The 19698-nt window shown below is 39.0% G+C and overlaps 1 pseudogene; it reads left to right on the top strand.

The window, feature by feature from the left end:
* The first annotated feature begins 2249 nt into the window (after window positions 1–2249).
* LOC140463264 (actin-like) lies at window positions 2250–17540 on the top strand (annotated as a pseudogene).
* Window positions 17541–19698: the final 2158 nt, after the last annotated feature.

Raw genomic sequence — 19698 nt, 5'->3', positions numbered from 1 at the left:
ATCAGTGCATTAACCTACAGCATTAACCACTAAGTCCACAAATCGAGGATATATTTATAAAATTATTCTTCTAGATCAATAAGTAACTTTGGAGTGTGGAACATGTGGAATAATGTTTACCAAGCACTTTCATGTAAAAAGTAGCATGCAACTGTTCCATAAAAGTAAAATCTTGTATTTATATAGTGCCTTTCACAACATCCCAAAGAACCTTGTAGTCATTGAAATCCTTTCAAAATAGTCACTGTCGTAAAGTAGGAAACACATGACAATTTTTGCACATCAAGTCTCCACAACAGCAACAAGATAATGACCAGATAGTTTGCTTTTAATGATGTTGGTTGAATTAATCACTAGGTCACTGGGAAGAATAAACCTTTTTTCTTTCAAAATAGTTCCAAGGCAACTTTTACATCCAGCTAAGAGATCAGATAGTTTAACGCCTCCTGGAATACTCCATTGCTGTAGTTTGGCACTTCTTTAGTGCTGCCCGGGCATGTCAGTTCAGGATTACACTTAAGGTGGTCCACTGCAGGGAGTATGCTACCCGTAATACACACATAGCGGGAGGGTGGGTTGAGGTAGTAACAGATTGAAAAATTCAGATTACTTTAGTAACTGCTGAAGAAAAGGAATCATTTATCAACTTCTGAACAATATCTACACCTGAAATATATTGCTGTTTACAAACATATTTCTTTTCTATTTAAATAAAATAATGAAGTCACCTGATGAAAATAGGTGAAGGCAATGGAGTTAAGTGTAAAAGTTCTAGTATAATGTGCAAATATACTTAAATTGATGTGATACAAGGCCAGTTGACTCAAACTGTAGTTTCAAAGATCAGCATGGAGGAATAACATCCATCATAGAGTCATACAGCATGGAAACAGACCCTTTGGTTCAACTAGTCCATGCCAACAAAGTTTCCAAACTAAACTAGTCCCTTTTGCCTGCGTTTGGCCCATATCCCTTCAAATATTTCATATTTATCTACTTATCCAAATGCCTTTTAAATGTTGTAATGCCCCTCATGACTCCTTTAAAACTTTCTCCTCTCATTGTTTATATTGTATAGTACAATCAATTCTTCGACCATTACAATAGTTCAGAGTAAGACTGACCCCAAGTTTGTCATTTATTCAGATTCAAAATTCCCAACGATTTGAAAATTTTAATGGTGAAATCTAGAAATATGGAATTTGGCCACCCAGCATCTGTTTTCAAATACTAAATGGACAGCTTCACTCTTTAACAGTGCAGGTGAGAAGCTCATGTCCATTTTGAAGCTAAAACATCATGTGCAGTTTCCATTCCTGAGGCAAATAAGGCATGACTGAGTTGAACAAAATCTAGGAGCAAATTACTACAGATGCTGGAATCTGTACCGAAAGCAACAAATGCTGGAGATCACAGTGGGTCAGACAGCATCTCTCTTTCTCTCTCAATCTCTCTCTGAAGCCTCCATTGTAAGATCAGTTTACCTTGCATTAACTTTCAGGAAAACCAGGTCTACAGGTGATTCTTAAAAGGACCGCTGCAGACCATCTCCAAAAAGATAAGTTTTAAAAATATGTTTACCTGTATGTTGATACTCGAGAGACTAGGAATCAACTTCACAATCCCGTATTTATATAACATGGGGAACTGTTGGCTCAAACACCAATCATTTCTGCTCCTTATTCCCTGACATGCCTGATTACTATCACTAGATCCTTAGTCACCACGATATAGAGTCAAAGAGTCATATAGCTGTACAGTGTGGAAACAGGTCCTTCAGGCTATCCCGTCCATGGTGACCAGATATTCTAAATTAATCTGGTCCCATTTGCTAGCATTTGATACATTTCCCACTAAATCCTTCCTATTCATATATTCATCCAAATGCCTTTTAAATGTTGTCATTGTACCAGACTCCACCACTTCCTCTAGCAGTTTGTTCCATTCATGCACCACCCTTTGCGTGAAGTCCCTTTTAAATCTTTCCCCTCTCTCCTTAAACCTATGCCCTCTAGTTTTGGACTCTGCTCCCCTGGGGAAAAGACTATTCACCTGATCTGGTCACTCCACTTGCTTTCCCTCTAATAAAGGAGCTATAGTGGTAGCTGGAACAGCCAGCCCTTCATTGCCCGTGATGTAGCTGGGTGCCAATTGTTATCCACCCTTCGTTGGTTTGATGGAAATGGGCTCACAATGAATGTCATGTCCTGCCCCATGCTATTTGGCACCTGGATTTGGCTGGCCGTGATCTGACAGACTATATCATGAATATCCTGACAGAAAGAGTATTTCACCACCGTGCTGAGAGAGAAATTGTCCTTGACATCAAGGAGAAGCTCTGCATTGTTGCACTGGACTTTGAGTAGTGGATGTCCACTGCTGCTGCTTCCTCCTCCCTGGAGAAGAGCAATGAACTGCCTGATGGGCAGGTGATTACAATCGGTAATGAATAATTTAGATGTCCTGAAGATTTCTTCCAACCATCTTTCTTGGGTAGGAAAACCTATGGTATCAATGTGTCCACTTACTACTCCATCATGAAGTGTGATGCAGATGTCAGGAAGGATCTGTGTGTAATCATTGTCTAGTCTGGTGTCATGACTATGTATTCTGTACTGAAGACCGTTTGCAGAAGGAGATCACAGCCCTGGCTCTAAACACCACTAAAATAAACGTTATAAACAGAGTCTTGCACCCTAGTAATTCGGTGCAGAAAATGCAGGTACATTTCTGGGCTGTGATTTTCAGTTGTTAAGTTAACTTTCAAGAAATTATTCAATGACTAATATATTCTAAATAGTTGGAGGCCAGTTAACTCAGTTGACTGAATAGCTGGTTTGCAATGCAGAATTCAGTGTGGGTTCAATACACACACCAGCTGAGGTTACCATAAAGGACTTTGCTTCTCAACTTCTCCCCTCACCTGAGGTGTGGTGACTCTTGGATTAAACCAGCACCAGTTGTCTGTCTTTAATAGAGAGAGCAGCTATATGTCGCAGAACTGTTCGGGATGAACTATGACAAAAAAAAATTGTATCTGTCTCCAGACCTTCTTTGCAAAGGCACATTCTGTGAGGAGGTAGACAACAGTCTCTTCCCCACCACAGCCATCTCGAGGGCAATGAGTGGAGGGATTGAGACCTCGAGTGTGTAGGAAAGATCTGATAGGGAAGGTCTTTCTCAACACCAGACAAACTGGATCTTGATGTTTATTTGTAAGTTCTGGTGATGATGCATTCTGCCAAAATACCTTGATAGGGAATGACCTGACAGGATCTACCCTTTCCGTTTCCACAGCAACTTGAGGATGTTGTGTGCTGATCACTGCTGGATGGACCTGTGGTCAAATGTGTTTTTCTGCATAACATTCTCCATGAGGAACAGGCGGTACAACATAATCCAGCTTCTGAAAGTGAATCCTAGCAGAAGACAATGACATTGTCTATGTCCCGAAAAGCTTTGACCCGAGCGACCCCATGATTCAGGATACAGAGATCTGTCATCCTTTCCTGAGAAACATAGTGTCAGAAATTTGAGGTTGTCTTTGTATAAATGTTCTTGTGATTTTAGGGATCATCTCCGGTGTCTCCAGATCCATTTTGTAACATGGTATCGAAAAATGTACACAGTATTCCAAATGTGGTCTTACTAAAGTTTAATTTAAGATTAACATAACTTCTCCATTTTTGAATTCTACCCATCTAAAACTAAAACCTAGAACTACTTTGCTTTCTCTTATGATCTTATTAACCTGTGTCAGCACTTCTAGTGATCTGTATATTTGTACTTCCAGGTTCATTTGTTTCTCTAACCCATTTAGATTCTAATTCTCTAAGTGATATGTGACCTCTGTATTTTTCTTCCTAAAAGTGTAATACCTACACTTATGCTCTGTTGAAATTCATTTGGCAATGATACGCCTATTCTCCAAATTTATAAATGACTTTGTGTCCTCAGTATTGGCAATCTGTTCCCAATTTAAATTTAGAATTTCATCTGTAAATTTTGAAATGTCGTTTTTGGTTCTAACTGTAAGCTGTTATTATAAATTCTTGGTAAGAACTGGCAAAAGGACGTTGGACTGAATGGTTTCCTTGTCGGTTGTATTATTGTCATCTGATTTGACTGAAAAATGGAAACTAAAGAATCTTCAAATGCTCAGCAGGTCTAGCAGCATGTGTGGAGAGGAAGAGTTGTTGTTTTAGGGTTATTGAGTCTTCATCAGTGAAAGGTCATCAACCTGAAACATTAACTCTGTTTTTCTCTCTGCAGATTCTGCCAGATCTACTCAGCGTCATCAGAACTTTTGTCTTTATTTCTGAGTTCCAGCATCTGCAGTATATTTTTTTCAGTTTGGATTTAACACTCCAGTTTAGCCGGCAGTGAGAATCAAGTGAGTGAGGGTCAAGGTAGGCACCTATACCCGCTGACCTTGGCAGTCTGAGGCTCAAGATCTTTCATTTACCAGACCTCATCTAAAGCTCCCTCAGTCTCTTTGCTATCCTAAACCAACAGCAATGTCAAAGGACCAGTTTGGTTAATAGTAGTAGAGGATGAACCACGAGTGAGTCTTAATGAGAAGAGGCACTTGTCTTAACAAAATGTAATTTATTACATGACAGTCATCAATATAACTTACATTGTCTAGTTAGACAGAATAAGTTTATCAGGATACAATGGTGACACATTTATCTCTATAGGGATCTCCAGCTACTTTTCTCTATTCTCCATCCAAGATTGTATGACACCATCAGATTGAATGGAATTTAACGCAGTCTCCAACATTAACACTTTCAGAACAATTACCTCATACAACATTCAGAAGATTTGAAACGTTGGTGGGTGAGTGACTTTAACTGTTCACCCATCTGTTTTCCCTGAGGTAAGCAGGGTTAAATTTGCCTAGAGTTAAGTATTTGAATAGGAAAGTTCTTGTGGAGACCTGCATCCTAGTTTCTTTTATTTCCTTTGTAAACCTTTAAGGCTGTCTTCCCAGGGTCATGCACACAGATTTTAAGGGGAGAAAAAAAGATCAAAGGAATTCTACTTCTTTCCTCCCTTCCCTGAGCAGATGTGCAATGCATCTGGGAAGCTCTAGAAACTGCAGGAAAAAAATTTCGACTGATTTATTTGATGAACTGAGGTTTAACCTAGGTGATTGCTTGCATGATATCATTATGTGTGTGATTATTAGTTTCCAGTTGAAAATGACCAGATATGGTGTGTATTCACTCCATCAATACTGAAGCGTTGCTACACATAACAAGGCTGTTATGATGAAACTACATAAATCTTTTATATGCTTGCATCTACAGGTTTTTATTATTAAGGAGAGTCTGGGTCTATTGGGGACTAAGCAAGCATACAGTATGAATTAGGGAAAATAAATTAGAATGGCTTCTTTATAATGCACATAGGCTTTACCCCCTACTCTTTCGTAATTAAATTTATTCTTAATTAAAGATGACAAAATTCCCTCAGGCTGATAGTGTATTTTTGCCAACACTAATAGTAAATCCAGAAGGGTAGTTTCAATAGATTCCAAAGATATTATTAGTAAAGTTATTTTATATGTATATATATATGTTTTTATTGGTTTCCCTCTTTGTGATAATTGAATTACATTTACAAAGTTATTTTACTTTTGTTCTCTGATAGGAATCAACATTAGAAAAACACCATTCAATAAGCATGTCTTCCTGCAGGAAGTAGATCCAGGCTTCGTTCTGTGAATGATCAGTGCCATTAATTTCATGCATTTGTTTCTGAATCCAGTGCTGCTGACTGGAAGCAGCACATATCTTTCAACAAGGTCTGAGTGGACATGTGGAGCTCGAGGAGTGAAGCCATTCCCACATTTAGTGGTGTTTATAGTTATTAAGTGAGAACTCCCATAGCCTGTCAAGTGTCTGAAGCATTAAATGCCCTGATATATGGGCAAACGCAAGGCACCTAATGCCAAGGAACTCTGACCCTGATTGATTGCTTTTTTGACATAGTCTCAATTAAGTTATCAACGTCCACATTTTAATCATGTTATGTACTTTATACTACACTAAAAGTGGCAGTCATAAGATAGTTACTAATAAACCCAAAAGGAAATGCAGAAGGAGAGAGCCGTCAAAATGAGGAAACGCTGCTCCGTGGATTAATTGAGACAAATAAAACGGGTACATTTGAGTTGCATTATGTTATACAAACACATGGGGAGAGTGGAATGGATGGACTAGGTTGAGTTAGATGAAGAGAAATGGCAAATTCTAAAGAGAGAAAATAAGGGAGCATAGTCCATTAGGGAAATTTGTCCATTTTTCTGCTTTAATCTTAATATAATGCTGTAACTTTATGCACAATAATATGTGTTGGACAGCTCATTGTGGAATAATGGGTACAATGCAATAAAAGGCCAGTGGAATGATATTTAATTTGAAAAATTTAACTTTACTTTGAAGAAAGGCCTAGAAGGATTTTAAGCCTTCTTTCAGTGAACAAAAAGATTTAGGGAATCCAACACAGACTACAAAAACTATAGAAGCTTTTGACGAGATAAAATTAATAAGATGGTAGCAAGGGTATTAATTGTGAATTATCATTGTGATAACCCATACAAGGCCCATGGGGAATCACTAATTAATCTCCCTGTGGATCTCATTGAGTATGAGCTCCCTTGGAGCTGCCAATGACCTGCCCAACTGGACTGAGCCCTTTATAAAGCGGACCTAAGGATCTCCTGGGCTGGGACTAACCTATGTATGTTGTGAGCAGTGGCTCACTTTTGGTGTTAAACAATAAATAATCCTTTCCACTCAGGTTTCTTCAGTTATTGCAATCATGAAAATAAAAGCTTGCAATGAGGAATAAAGAAAGAATAAATGGATGGAGGGAACAGGAAGTAACTAAGGTGCCTCAGAACTATCAAATGACAGGAGCATGTATTGGGAAACTGTGGAAGTGCAGGGCAGGACATTTGATCTAGTTATTGTTATGGATTGATATTCCCTAGCTAGGGCTGTGCAACCTCCCAGAGTCTAGACTGAGCATATATTGAGAGAATGGAAATCTTAAGTGCACTTTTGAATAGGGTTTACTTGCTAGAAATCCAAAGTGAGACACCCGGATAATAAACCCAATTCCTTAATGATCAGGATTGAAGCGTACTGTAGCATTTCATTAATGCTTTGTCACTCGCTTAGTGAGATTATTGTATTTGCAGTACCTCATGTTATTACACTTTTAGAGAACTTGTGGATTTTAATGTGCTGCTAATACCATTCCATGACATTTATTTAATTCATGCAGTCAAAAAAGTTAAAACATCAATTCAGGTTGTGAGGAGATTTAACAGATGTTTTCAAGATCATGACGGGTCTACAGAGCAACATATGGGAAAATGTTTCTCTTGCTAGAAAGCAGAATGACACCAAAATGTTGAGTTTTAATGTAGCTTAAAAGGATAAAATGATTAAGACCAGGGTAAAGTCACCAGTCTTCACTTTTTTAGTGTTTCTCTTCATCTGAGATGTAGTGATCCTTAGGTTAAACTCAAAATTAGTTGTCTCTCTGTCTATTGAGAGAGCATCCTATGGTCCTCTGTGACCATGGCATCTGTCATTGTCAGAAGGATCGAGAAGCAAACAGCATCAATCTAAGGTGATTGGTAAAAGAACGAGAAGCAACATTTTATTCAGGGAATGGTTAGGGGACAGAATATACAGCCTAATCCCATGATGGAGGTAATTGTGACTTTAAAAAGAAAATTGGCTAATAATTCAAATAGGAAGATAAAATTGTAGGGCTGTGGAGAAAAGGTGAGAGTGTGAAAGTAGATTCTTAAAGGGAGCTGGCATAAACAAGATGGAGCTCCATCCAAACAGTGGCCAATTCTTGGGTTTCTCGATCTGATATTCGGCATGAGAGATTTTCATTAACGATGGCAGAAGAGAAACAAAATTGGTTAAATAATGATCAGTTTTAGTATTTAGTGTATTTTCAGTCCACTTTGTGCCACCTGTTAAAAAAAGTTATGATCTAAAGTGACAATTCAGGTTGTATGATTCACTTAGGACCTGCGATTTGAAGAAAGGCCCTACCTCTGGAAATGGCAAGTTCTTTTTCTGCTTTCCCTGTAGAAACATGGGTTCATCAGCGTTAAAAAGGTGGTTACTCTACTGAACTAATTTTGGTATGTCTGACTTAATAGGAATCCTTAACCAAGTTCCATTGAGAACTAAATCGACAAAGTCCATTGTTGGTAGAATTTTCAGAAGAAATTCGGTAGGATTCTATGGAAAAGATTGTTGGCTAAATTTGAGGAGGGTGGAATTTAAGGTGACTTCATAACATAGAAAGAGCTTTAGTCTGAAATTGGATTCAGAGAGTTGGGCAATAAGGATATTTCTTAGACCTTATTGAGCAATTCCAAATGAAGTCCCAGAGGGATTGTTCTTCAGGTCCCAAGTATTCACTCTCTGTGTAGATTAAATAGATTTGGAAATAGAGTACATTCAGGTTTACTGATGAAAGTTAACCAGCAAGTTTTGGCATAGAGTCATAGAGTCATACAGCATGAAAACAGACCCTTTGGTCTGACTAGTCAATATTGTTCATAATACCAACCTAAACTAGTCCCACCTGCCTGAGTTTGGCCCATATCCCTTCAAACATTTCTTATTCATGTACTTATCCAAATGTCTTTTGAATGTTATAACTACCCACATCCACCATTTCCTCTAGAAGTTCATTCCACACACTAACCACCCTGTGTAAAAAAGTTGCCCCTCATGTCTTTTTTAAATCTTTCTCCTCTCACCTTAAAAATATGTCCCCTAGTCTTGAAAGTCCCCACCCTAGGGAAAAGACATCTGCCATTCACCTTATTTATACACCTCATGATTTTATAAACCTCTGTAAGATCACCCCTCAACCTCCTATCCTCAAGTAAAAAAGTCCCAGCCTGCCCAGCCTCTCCTTATAACTCAAGCCCTCCCTTCCTGGCAACATCCTGGTAATCCTTTCCATAGAGTCATACAGCACAGAGACAGGCTCTGTGGCCCAAACTGTTCCATATTGACCAAAATGTACATTCACGCTAACCCTATTTTCCTGCACCTTCTAATCCTTTCCTATCCATGTGTTTGTCCAAGTGCCTTTTAAATGCTGTTAATGTACCGGCCTCAACCAATTCTGCTGGCAGCTCATTCCGTACCACCCTCTATGTAAAAACATTGCCCCTCAGGTTCCCTTTTATTCTTTCCCTTCTAACCTTAAATTGATGCCCTCTCGTTCTTGGTTCCCCAACCCTGCCATCACTCTAACCATGCCTCTCGTGATCATATACACCTCTATAAGATTCTGCCCTCAGTCTCCTATGCTCTAAAGAACAAAGTCCTAGCTTGTCCAACCTCTTCCTATAACTCAGACCTTTGAGTGCAGGCAACATCCTTGCAAATTTCTTCTGCACTCTTTCCAGTTTGATAACATCCTTCCTATAGGAAGATGACCAAAACAGAACACAGTACTCCAGAAGAAACCTCACCAATGTCCTGTAAAATCTCAACATGACATCCCAATTGATATAATCAAAGGCAAGCATGCTAAATGCCTGCTTAACAACACGTCTACATGTAACTTAAACTTCAAAGAATTATGTATCTGAACCGACTATGAACATTGAACAAAAGAAAAATTAACTTCAACATATGGATACATTGAGTGGGTGGCATGATTGATGCAGGTTGATGTAACAAAGTGTGAGGTAGTTACTTTTGGACATAAAAGTGCCAGAAGACGGGTTAAGTTAAGAAAGGAAGCTCTAATCATACATGTCCCTAAGAATGTAAAAGCTTAGGTTATGGTAATGGGTAGAAAAAGCTATTGTAAATATTACAGGATTCTGAACTTGACCAGACCATATACAGAATGAAAATGTAACCATCATCACAATTATATAAAGGAATGGCCAGACCTTAATTTGATGTGTATCACCTGAGAAAAGGTACATCATCACTGGTGAAAGTTCAAAGGTATTTCACTAAATTGGTAACTGGGATGAATTGACTAAACTCTAGTAGAGTGAATTTATTATATTCCCTGGAGAAGCAAAGGTTAATGGTTAATCTGATGAAATGGATTGACATAGTAGACAAGGAATGACTCTATTCTTTAGTAGACAAATCCATTCCAAAGAGTCTGAATTTCAGGATTTGAGTTTAAACCATCTACATTGAGTCCAGGAACAATAGAAAAGGTTATGACAATGTGGAATGGAATGTAATTAACGAAAAAGATCTTCATGATTTAGCAGGTTTGGGTAGACAAATGATTATAGATTTCAATAAAGCAATCTATGAGGTTATATTGATAAATCCAACTAATCACATGCCACAGTACTATCACATTTGATAATTCAACATACACAAATAATTCACCATGTTTCTGAAGAAGCTATCCAATAAGTACATTTGTTTCATCCATGGTGATATTTTAAATTACTTGCCAGGCACAATGATTGCTATTCAGTATAAAAGTTATACCATAACCAAATTCAAGAACAATAAACGTACATCTCACTTCTTGGTAATAGTTTTGACTTATTAGAGAGAGAACTTTTTTGTACTAATCTAAAATAGAAAGTAATTTGTTCATGGCTAGTTGATAAATAGAATTCTCCAAATTTATTAGTTGCATATTACAACAAGTGTATTTCCACAAAAGCAATTCTTTTGGACCATGCATACTTCACGTGACGTTTAAACCCATTGGCAGTCAAGAAAACTCGGTTAAATTTGTAGATTTGCAGGTATATCAAAGTAGACCTGCTTTATGGAGAGAAAGTTTAATTTTATTGCAATTGCTGTAACATTCAATTCAACAGATTTTAGAATGTACTTTAAAATGTTATAAATAAAATATATTTTGGAAAAAATGTTAAATTCATCACTGATATTAAATGAGGGATATAGAGTCAAAAAAGGAAGCCAAAGTATTGTAGAATAAGCTAAAGGAAAGGTACAAGTAGACCAAGCATTGGTAGATGTGATTGAATGTAGACAAGTCCATAGAATCACATTCATTAAATAACAACAGGCAACATATATACATGTATAATGTTCAAATAGCTAAAGATGAAGTTGAAAGACTTCTCAGAGTCTTAGAACAAATACCCACTATTTCAATTAACAAAGTGAATACAATGCTACATTACTCAATCAAAACAACAGAATATAAATATATATTACTTGGAAAGGACACATATCTATTAGATACAAGAATTGAAAATGTCACACCAGCTTAATAGCAATGCCGTACAAAGGTTAGAGGGAAGCAGATGCAAAAATAACCTTCAAAAGGGAATTAATAAATACTTGAAGAGAGGAGATTTAAGCCTTTTGCTTTGGAGAAAGAGCAGGTGATTGAAACTAATTTGATGGTTTAGTAAGGTCAGGTCTACACTTGTTTGAGTAAATATTGAGATGCTTTAAAAATGGAACTATACATTAGGGATGGTAAGTGAGGATATCTTCAGGAACCCATCAGGCTCTAGTTTCTTGGGATCTGATGTCATTACAATGTGGCTCTTTATTATGCCGGCTCAATAACTATTCCTACAGTAAGAGTATAATTCACATTTTACTTCACAGATAGGCCTTTCAAAGAATGGCAATGCCTACTTCTATTGATATTCAATGACTTGACCAGATGAAAAGGTACATATTTGAAATTGGTTAGAGGTCAAAGAGAAATATTGTCTTGCTCTTGAAACCATTTCTATCCTGAGTACACAAATTTCATTTGGAAGTCCACCACAAACATCAATTCCTCAACAAGCACAAAGAACTAAAGTTGGATATTAATAGTTGTGGCAGACTGTTGGGTGTGGGGGGTGCCTGATGGGATTAAATTCTGATCCAGCAGCTACCCACTGTTGGGCTTCCCAGCTCCTGTGAAGTGAATTACTTACATGAAACCTTATTCCAGGGTGGATAATCCATCCCTCATGTGTAAGGAGAGAATATTGACCCTTGTGTATCTTAAAAAAAAACTTCTATGAATTTTCCATCACATTGGAAGGGAGAGATCAATGATTATTGAAGACATAGCAAAGCAATGTCATCTTTTTGAAGAAATTGATTCAACACTATCAAGCTAGAGATGAACATGCAGGGCAAAACAACCACCAATTAAAATGATGAGAGCACACCGAAGGACCCATCCTATCTGTGCAGGCTCCCTACAAGGGTAACTCTACTTGTCCTATTAACTTACTCTATTCTGGGGTAACTCTGAAATAGTTTTCTCTTCAGATGCTTTTCTTAAATCCCTTTTGAAAATCACAATTGAATTGTCCTCTGCTACTTTCTTGAGAAACACATTTTATCACCTCACTACTTGATGTGTTAAGAATGCTTTTTCTTTGGCTGTTTTTACATTTTTCATGTATTAGCTTAAATCGACGTCCTCGAGTTCTCAACCCTTTCATCAAAAAGAACAGTTTCTCACCATATTCTCTATCTAGCCACTCATGATTTTGGACACATTAGGAGAGGGTATCATCTACATTCTCAAACTTACATAGGCATCAATCTTCTGAAGCTACTGGGAATAATTCTGATCGTGATGTTTTCATCTTCATAATGCCGATGAAGCTCATTCAGTGGAAGTTATCAACTTTAGAAGTTGAAACATCTCGTGGATGATTTAGATAGTCATGTACAAAGTTACGGGTTAGGTGAAGCACCAATGAATTAGAGCAATGGGACGTGGTGAATGATGATCTGAAAACCTCATATTAGAGAGTGAGAGTTTTCCTTCCCCTACAGCACATAGTACATAACAACATAAGAACTAGGAGCAGAAGTAGGCCGTCCGGCCCTTTGAGCCTGCTCCACCACCCAATAAGATTATAGCCAATCTTTTCATGGACTCAGCTCCATTTACCTACATTTTCACCATATCCCTTAATTCCTCTATTTTTCAAAAAAGTATCTACCTTACCTTTAAAACGGTGCTGATGTACCGTTAACTACTTCACTGGGCAAGGAATTCCATAGATTAACAACCCTCTGTGTGAAGAAGTTCCTTCTCAGTTTAGTTCTAAACCTGCTTCCTCTAATCTTGAGGCCATGCCCTCTTGTCCTAGTTTCACTTGCTAGTGGGAACATCCTATCTATTTCTATTTTATCAATTCCCCTCAAAATTTTATGTTTCTGTAAGATCCTCCCTCATTCTTCTGAATTCAATGAATATAATCCCAAGCTACTCAGCCTCTCCTCATAAGCCAACCTTCTCAATTCTGGAATTAACCGAGTGAACCTCCTCTTCACCCCCTCCAGTGCCAGTACATCCTTTCTTAAATAAGGAGATCAAATCTGCACTCAATACTCCAGGTGTGACCTCACTAGCACCTTGTAAAGCTGTAACATTACCTCTCTGTTTTTAAACTCAATCCCTTTAGCAATGGAAGGACAAAATTCCATTTGCCTTCCTAATTACCTGTTGTACCTGCAGACCAAAATTCCAAAATTCATGCACAAGGTCACCCAGGCCCTTCTGCAAATCAGCATACTGCAACTTTTTACCATTCAAGTAATAATCTGTTTTGCTGTTACTCCTACCAAAATGTATGACTTCACATTTTTTAACATTGTATTCCATCTGCCAGACCTTTGCCTACTCACTCAATGTGTCTATGTTCCTCTGCAAAGTTTTACAGTCCTCTGCACACTTTGCTCTGCCACTCATTTTAGTGTCATTGGCAAATTTTGACGCAGTACATGTGGTCCCCAACTCCAAATCATCTATATAAATTCTAAATAATTGAGGCATACCACTAGTCCCTGATTACCAGCCAGAATAGCACTCATTTATCCCCATTCTTTGCTTCCTGTCAGTCAACCAATCTTCTATCCACATTAATACTCTACCCCAACACAATGCATCCTTATCTTATGCAGCAGCCTCATGTCCAGCACCTTGTCAAAAGACTTTTGGAAATCTAGGAACATCACATCCACTGGGTCCCCATTATCCACCTTGCTTGAAATGTCTTCATAGAATTCCAAAAGATTTATGAATCATGACCTGCCCTTCATGAACCCATGCTGCATCTGTAGAATGGGACAATTTATTTTGAGATGCCCTGTTATTTCTTCCCTGCTAATAGACTCAAGCATCTTCCCCACTACAGAGGTTAAGCTAACGGGTCTATAATTCCCCATTTTTTGTCTACTTCTCTTTTTAAACAGTGGCGTCACATTTGCTATTTTCCAATCTGCTGTGACTGCCCCAGAGTCCAGTGAATTTTGGAAAATTACCATAAGTTCACCTGCTCTTTCTCCCACCATCTCTTTTAGTACAATGGGATACATTCCAATAGGACCCATAGACATGGCAATGCAGACCCAGATCTGAAGGGTGCTTGATCCAATGGAGAAAACCCCTGAGCACCAGAAATTGCTGCACATCTGAGACAACTAATCTCGACAAAATGACTATATGATAATGCCTGCAGCACACTGACAGGTCTCGATAGTGAATAATGGTGGTTCCTGACTCATCATAGTGTTTTTGAGAAACTACCAAGCAACATGGGTCACTGTGGATGTGCTGCACTTAGATTTCCAGAAGGCACTTAACCCATTAAAGATTACTGCACCAAATAATTGGCTCATAGTGGGTGAATAACATATTGACATAGATAGAAGGTTGACTCACTAACAGAAAACAACAAGTGTAAATGTGTCATTTTCAGGTTGGTGAGATGCAATGAGTGGAGTGCCACAAGGATTAGTGCTGGAAACTCCATCATTTACAATCTATATCAATGACTGGAGAATGTGTGGATGCTAAATTTGCTGATGATACTAAGATAACAAGTAAGTTGTGAAGAGGTTATAAGCAGTCTGCAAAGGGGATATAGGTGAAGTGAGTGGGTAATAACTGGCAGATGGAGTCTCGTCTGGAAAAAAAATTGCCCACTTTTGCATGAAGACTAGAACAGAAGCATGTTTTTTTTTAAGTGGAAAGTGATTGCAGAAATCCGAGACAGATCTGAGAAATCCGGGTATCCTGTTAGATAAATTACAAAACTTCGGTATGCTGGTATAGCAAATGATTAGGAATGCAAATGGAATTATGGCTCTTCTTACGAGGGGAATGGAATATGAAAGTAAAGATTTTTTTTAAAAAGCACAAATTACTGGATAAAATCAGCAGGTCTGGGTGTATCCATGGAGACAGAAACGGAATTAATGTTTCAAGTTCGGTATGACTTTTCTTCAGAGCCATAGAAATAAGAATGGCTTGCTAATGTTATAGGACATTGGTGAGATTAAACCTTGAGTGCTGTATACAGCTCTGATCTCCTTATTTCAGCAAACACATAATTGCATTAGAAGGAGTTCAGAGAGTCATGGGATGAGGGGTTATTTTATGAGAAAGGTTGAACAGTTTAGGCCAATATCCATCTGAGTTTAAAAAAATGAGAGGTAATCTTATTGAAAGGCATAAAATCCTAAATGGATATTAAAAGAATGTTTCCCAGTTCCTGTGAGAGATTAAAACTAGGATACCCATTGTAAGAACAAGAGGCCTCTCTATTAAGACAGAAATTAGGAAATTTTGTTTCTTTTGGGAAGTTGTGAGTCTGTGGAATTTTCTTCCCGAGAGAGTAGTAAAGGCGACTTCATTGAATTCTTTTAATTCAGAGGGAGATAGATTTTTGACTAACAAGGGGTTCAAAAATTATCAGTGATAGACAGGGAGTTGGAGTTGAGGCCACAGTGAGGTCAGCCATGATCTGGTTGAATGATGGAATAGATTCAAAGGGCAAAATGACTTACTCCTGTTCCTAATTCATACGTTTATGTGTTTGAGTTCAATAGCATGCACTGACTCATCTTATTCACTGCTTGATGCATGTGCAGTCCATATTACAGCACCAATGTTCCTAAATGATTGTGTCAATTTCCTTGTATTAATAAAAACAATAAAATATTTAATTCTGCTATGACTTGTATTTCACTTCACTTTTTCAAATTTTCTTTTTGTCCTGAAAATGCTTGAACATGGCAGAGAGTCCAAGGACAACTACAATCCTCTAGTTTCCCATCCAAGAAGCAGTTCTTAGCTTGGATGCCAGAGGGCTGTTTGAACACTGAGATGTTAAAACTAATTGAAATGGCCCAACTGAGAATAGTCAACTCAGCACAGATCAAGAACTGGATGTGAGACATTTCTCACTTGTATGATCTGATTTTATATTGACCAGGGGAAGCATGGTGGCTCAGTGGTTAGGACTGTTACCTCAGTGCCAGGGACCTGGGTTCCACTCCACCCTTGGGCGAGTGCCTGTGTGGAGTTTGCGCATTCTCCCCATGTCTGCCAGGGTTTCCTCCAGGTGCTCCAGTTTCCTCCCACAGTCCGAAGATGTGCAGGTTGGGTGCATTGGCCATGCTAAATTGCTTGATATGTCCAGGGATGTGCAGACTAGATGGATTAGCCATGCAGGGATAGCATAGGGATGTAGGTCTGGGTGGGATGCTTTCAAAGGGTTGGTGTGGACTTGATGGGTGCTGAAAGATACCCTACCCTTGTGCCATTTCCCTGGTTTCATCCCACCCCTGGGTCAAAGGTCATAGGGTAAACCTAACACACACGCTGGTTGTCTATTGGGAAGGTTAAAGCTAATTAGTGGGATTGATCAGTTTGCCCTCAAGTTGCTGTCGGTGGTGGGAGGTGGGTCTAACTGCTTGGAGAGAGCTTTCTATTGGCAGACTGGGTCAATGGGGGAGGTAAAGGACTGTAGACCCTGCCTGGGTGCTGCAGTCATCATAGACCACTCTACAGAGCAATTCAGCAGAACAGTGGCTATCCTTATCCTTAAAATAGATTGGCAGAGTATTATTTTACTGCTGCTATATTGGAAAGGTTGATACACAAAAGGACCAGTCATTAAAACACCAGTCATTAAAAGCGAGCATGCAAATACAGAACATGGCTAGGAAGGCTCATGGCATGGTGGCCTTCCTTGCAAGAGAGTTGGAGTGCAAGTGCAAAGACGTCTTATTTCAGGGCCTTTGTGAGACCATATCTGGAGTACTGTGTGCAGTTTTGGTCTCTTAACCTACAAAAAGATATCCTTGCCACGGAGGGATTGCAGGGAATTTTCACCAGAGCGATTCCTGGGATGACAGCTTTGTCATATGAGAAAAGATCGGGTCAACCAGACCAGAGATTCACTGGAGTTTGGAAAAGTGAGAAGGAGTCTCTATGAAACATTGAACTCTGATAAGGCTGGACAGACTGGAAGCAGGAATGATGCTTTTCCTGGTCAGAGGGTCCAGATAAAAAGAGGGAACAGTTCCAGAACTGTTGTGCTGTTTCAGACTGAGATGAGAAGTTTCTTCACTCAGAAAGTGGTGAAGCCATCAAATTGTCTGCCACAGAAAGCCGTGAAGACCCAGTCACCAAATATTTTTGAGAAATTTCTAGACGATAAAGGTACCAATGGATATGCGAAAGGAGTGGGAATAGGGGATTAATCATGATCATGTTGAAGGACAGCATGAGTTCAATGGGCCAAATGGCCTACTCTTGCTATTTTCTGTGGATGATGTGGGTTATGGTGGGAGTTGTGTCATAGAGGGCAAGTAGGGTGATGGTGTCAGGGGTTGGCGTGAGTAAGTGGGGAAGAAAATGGGAGCATGGCTTTGAGACTGGCAGAGCATGAGTCTTGGTGGGAGATGGGTGCAGTAACAGAGACAGGGAGAGTGTGAGGCGTGACAGAGAAGATGGTGATCTTCTTTCTCTCTTGCTGTGCCTTCCTCCCTGTGCTCAGACCATATTGACCCAGGTGATAACATGGCATCAGGTTGGCATAGTCTGGTGTTGTTGCCTCCTCTGCTGGTCCTGGGGGAGAGGTGGCACCTTTGCACTACCCCCTCCACCAGGACCTTCAGGTCCCTGCCCAGCAAGATGCAAAATTTACCTTTGGTTGGGGAAAATCTTTGAATTATTAGAATTTTGGTTGCAACTTTGATCCCTCTGCTATATGAAGAGTGTTGTGAAACTTGAAATCAGAAAAGATTTACAAAAATGTTGCTGGGGTTGGAAGGTTTGAGCTATCGGGAGAGGCTGACTGGGCTGGGGCTGTTTTCCCATGCAGTGTCAGAGGCTGAGACCTTATAGAGGTTTATAAAATCATGAGGGGCATGGATAGGATAAATAGAGGTCTTTTTCCCAGGGTGAAGGAGTCCACACCTAGAGGGCATAGGTTTAAGGTGAGAGGGGAAAGATACAAAAGAGACCTAAGGGTAATGTTTTCACGCAGACGGTGGTGTGTGTATGGAATGAGCTGTCAGAGGAAGTAGTGGAGGCTGGTACAATTACAACATTTAAAAGGCATCTGGATGGGTATATGAATGGGAAGGCTTTAGAAGGATATGGGTCAATGCTGGCAAATATGATGAGATTTGTTTAAGATATCTGGTCGACATGGACAAATTGGATCAAAAGGTTTATTTCCATGGTGTATATCTCTATGACTCTATGACTGATGGTGTTTATCTGGAATGAGAAGGGGCCTTTAAAGATGATGCCAGTACCAAGGATCTCAATAGGTCCTGGATTTTCCCAACAGTGCTGAATAGTGCTAGGAATGGTGCGTGGGAAGACAGGGATACAATGGAATGAGTGAGACTCCTTGGGGGCAGGGTAGTTAGTTAATGAGGTGAAATTAAGAATAAAAAACTGTGGATGCTGGGAATCTGAAACAAAAAGAGAAACTCAGCATCTGTGAAGAGAGAAAAAAATCAATTAATGTTTCGAGTCTTGCATCCCTTCGCTAGAAGTAAGAATAGCCAACAAAGCATGATATTTATACTGAGAATGGGGTGTAGGGTGTGGATATGATGAGATAAGTTTCTTTAGATAAGCCAAAAAAAAACCTCACAAGGCCTCAAACTGAGAAACCCTCCAGAAAAATCAAAGCAAATTGGCATTTAGCCAAAAAAAGTAAGCGTCATCCCTATGTTTTGATATTACCATCAGAGTATATCACATTTCATTGATTCATGTATTCTGGCCTGTACAGTAGAGATCAGGTTGTGGACTGGTTTAAATAAATCTCTCAAATAGCCCTACTGTCACAACTCTTAGGGAATGATTTAACCTTCTCTTGATTTGAATTGAATACAGGTTGTGTATATTCAACAAGCCAATGGCCGTAATTTGTAGCAGATAACATTTTCAGGAAAGGCGAAGAATCTGTATCCATTGTGGAAAAAGAAATGCAACTAGGAATTGGATAAAAAAGGAAAAGACAGAAACTCTGTTAGTTTAAAAAAAAAAGCATTTTATAAACATCTAAAGACAGTGTGATATTTCGGATGCAGACTATTCATCTTTATTCTTAGACATGAACCTTTTCTCCTTCAGATGTTAAGTAGCTGCTTTTCTTGCGTTATCAGACAGTTTAATATATGGCACTATGTAGCTCTTCATGACTGTGGGATTATTCTGTAAGTGGTTTGCTTCATTCACCAGTTTAAAAGACAGTCAGCTGAAAGAAACAGTTAGTACCTTCACATAAAATTAAATAGGCTGAGTGACCTAACCCACTGCTCTTCACTTATGGCTCCACCAAGCTGTTTGCACAAGCCTGACTCTTGAGTTAATTTTTCTGTGGGCTCAAATCATCTA

Source organism: Chiloscyllium punctatum, chromosome 38 (genome assembly GCF_047496795.1).
Source record: "Chiloscyllium punctatum isolate Juve2018m chromosome 38, sChiPun1.3, whole genome shotgun sequence".
NCBI classification, from domain to species: Eukaryota; Metazoa; Chordata; class Chondrichthyes; order Orectolobiformes; family Hemiscylliidae; genus Chiloscyllium; species Chiloscyllium punctatum.
The sequence above is the reverse complement of the archived record's forward strand: the minus strand, read 5'-3'. Positions and strand labels throughout refer to the sequence as shown.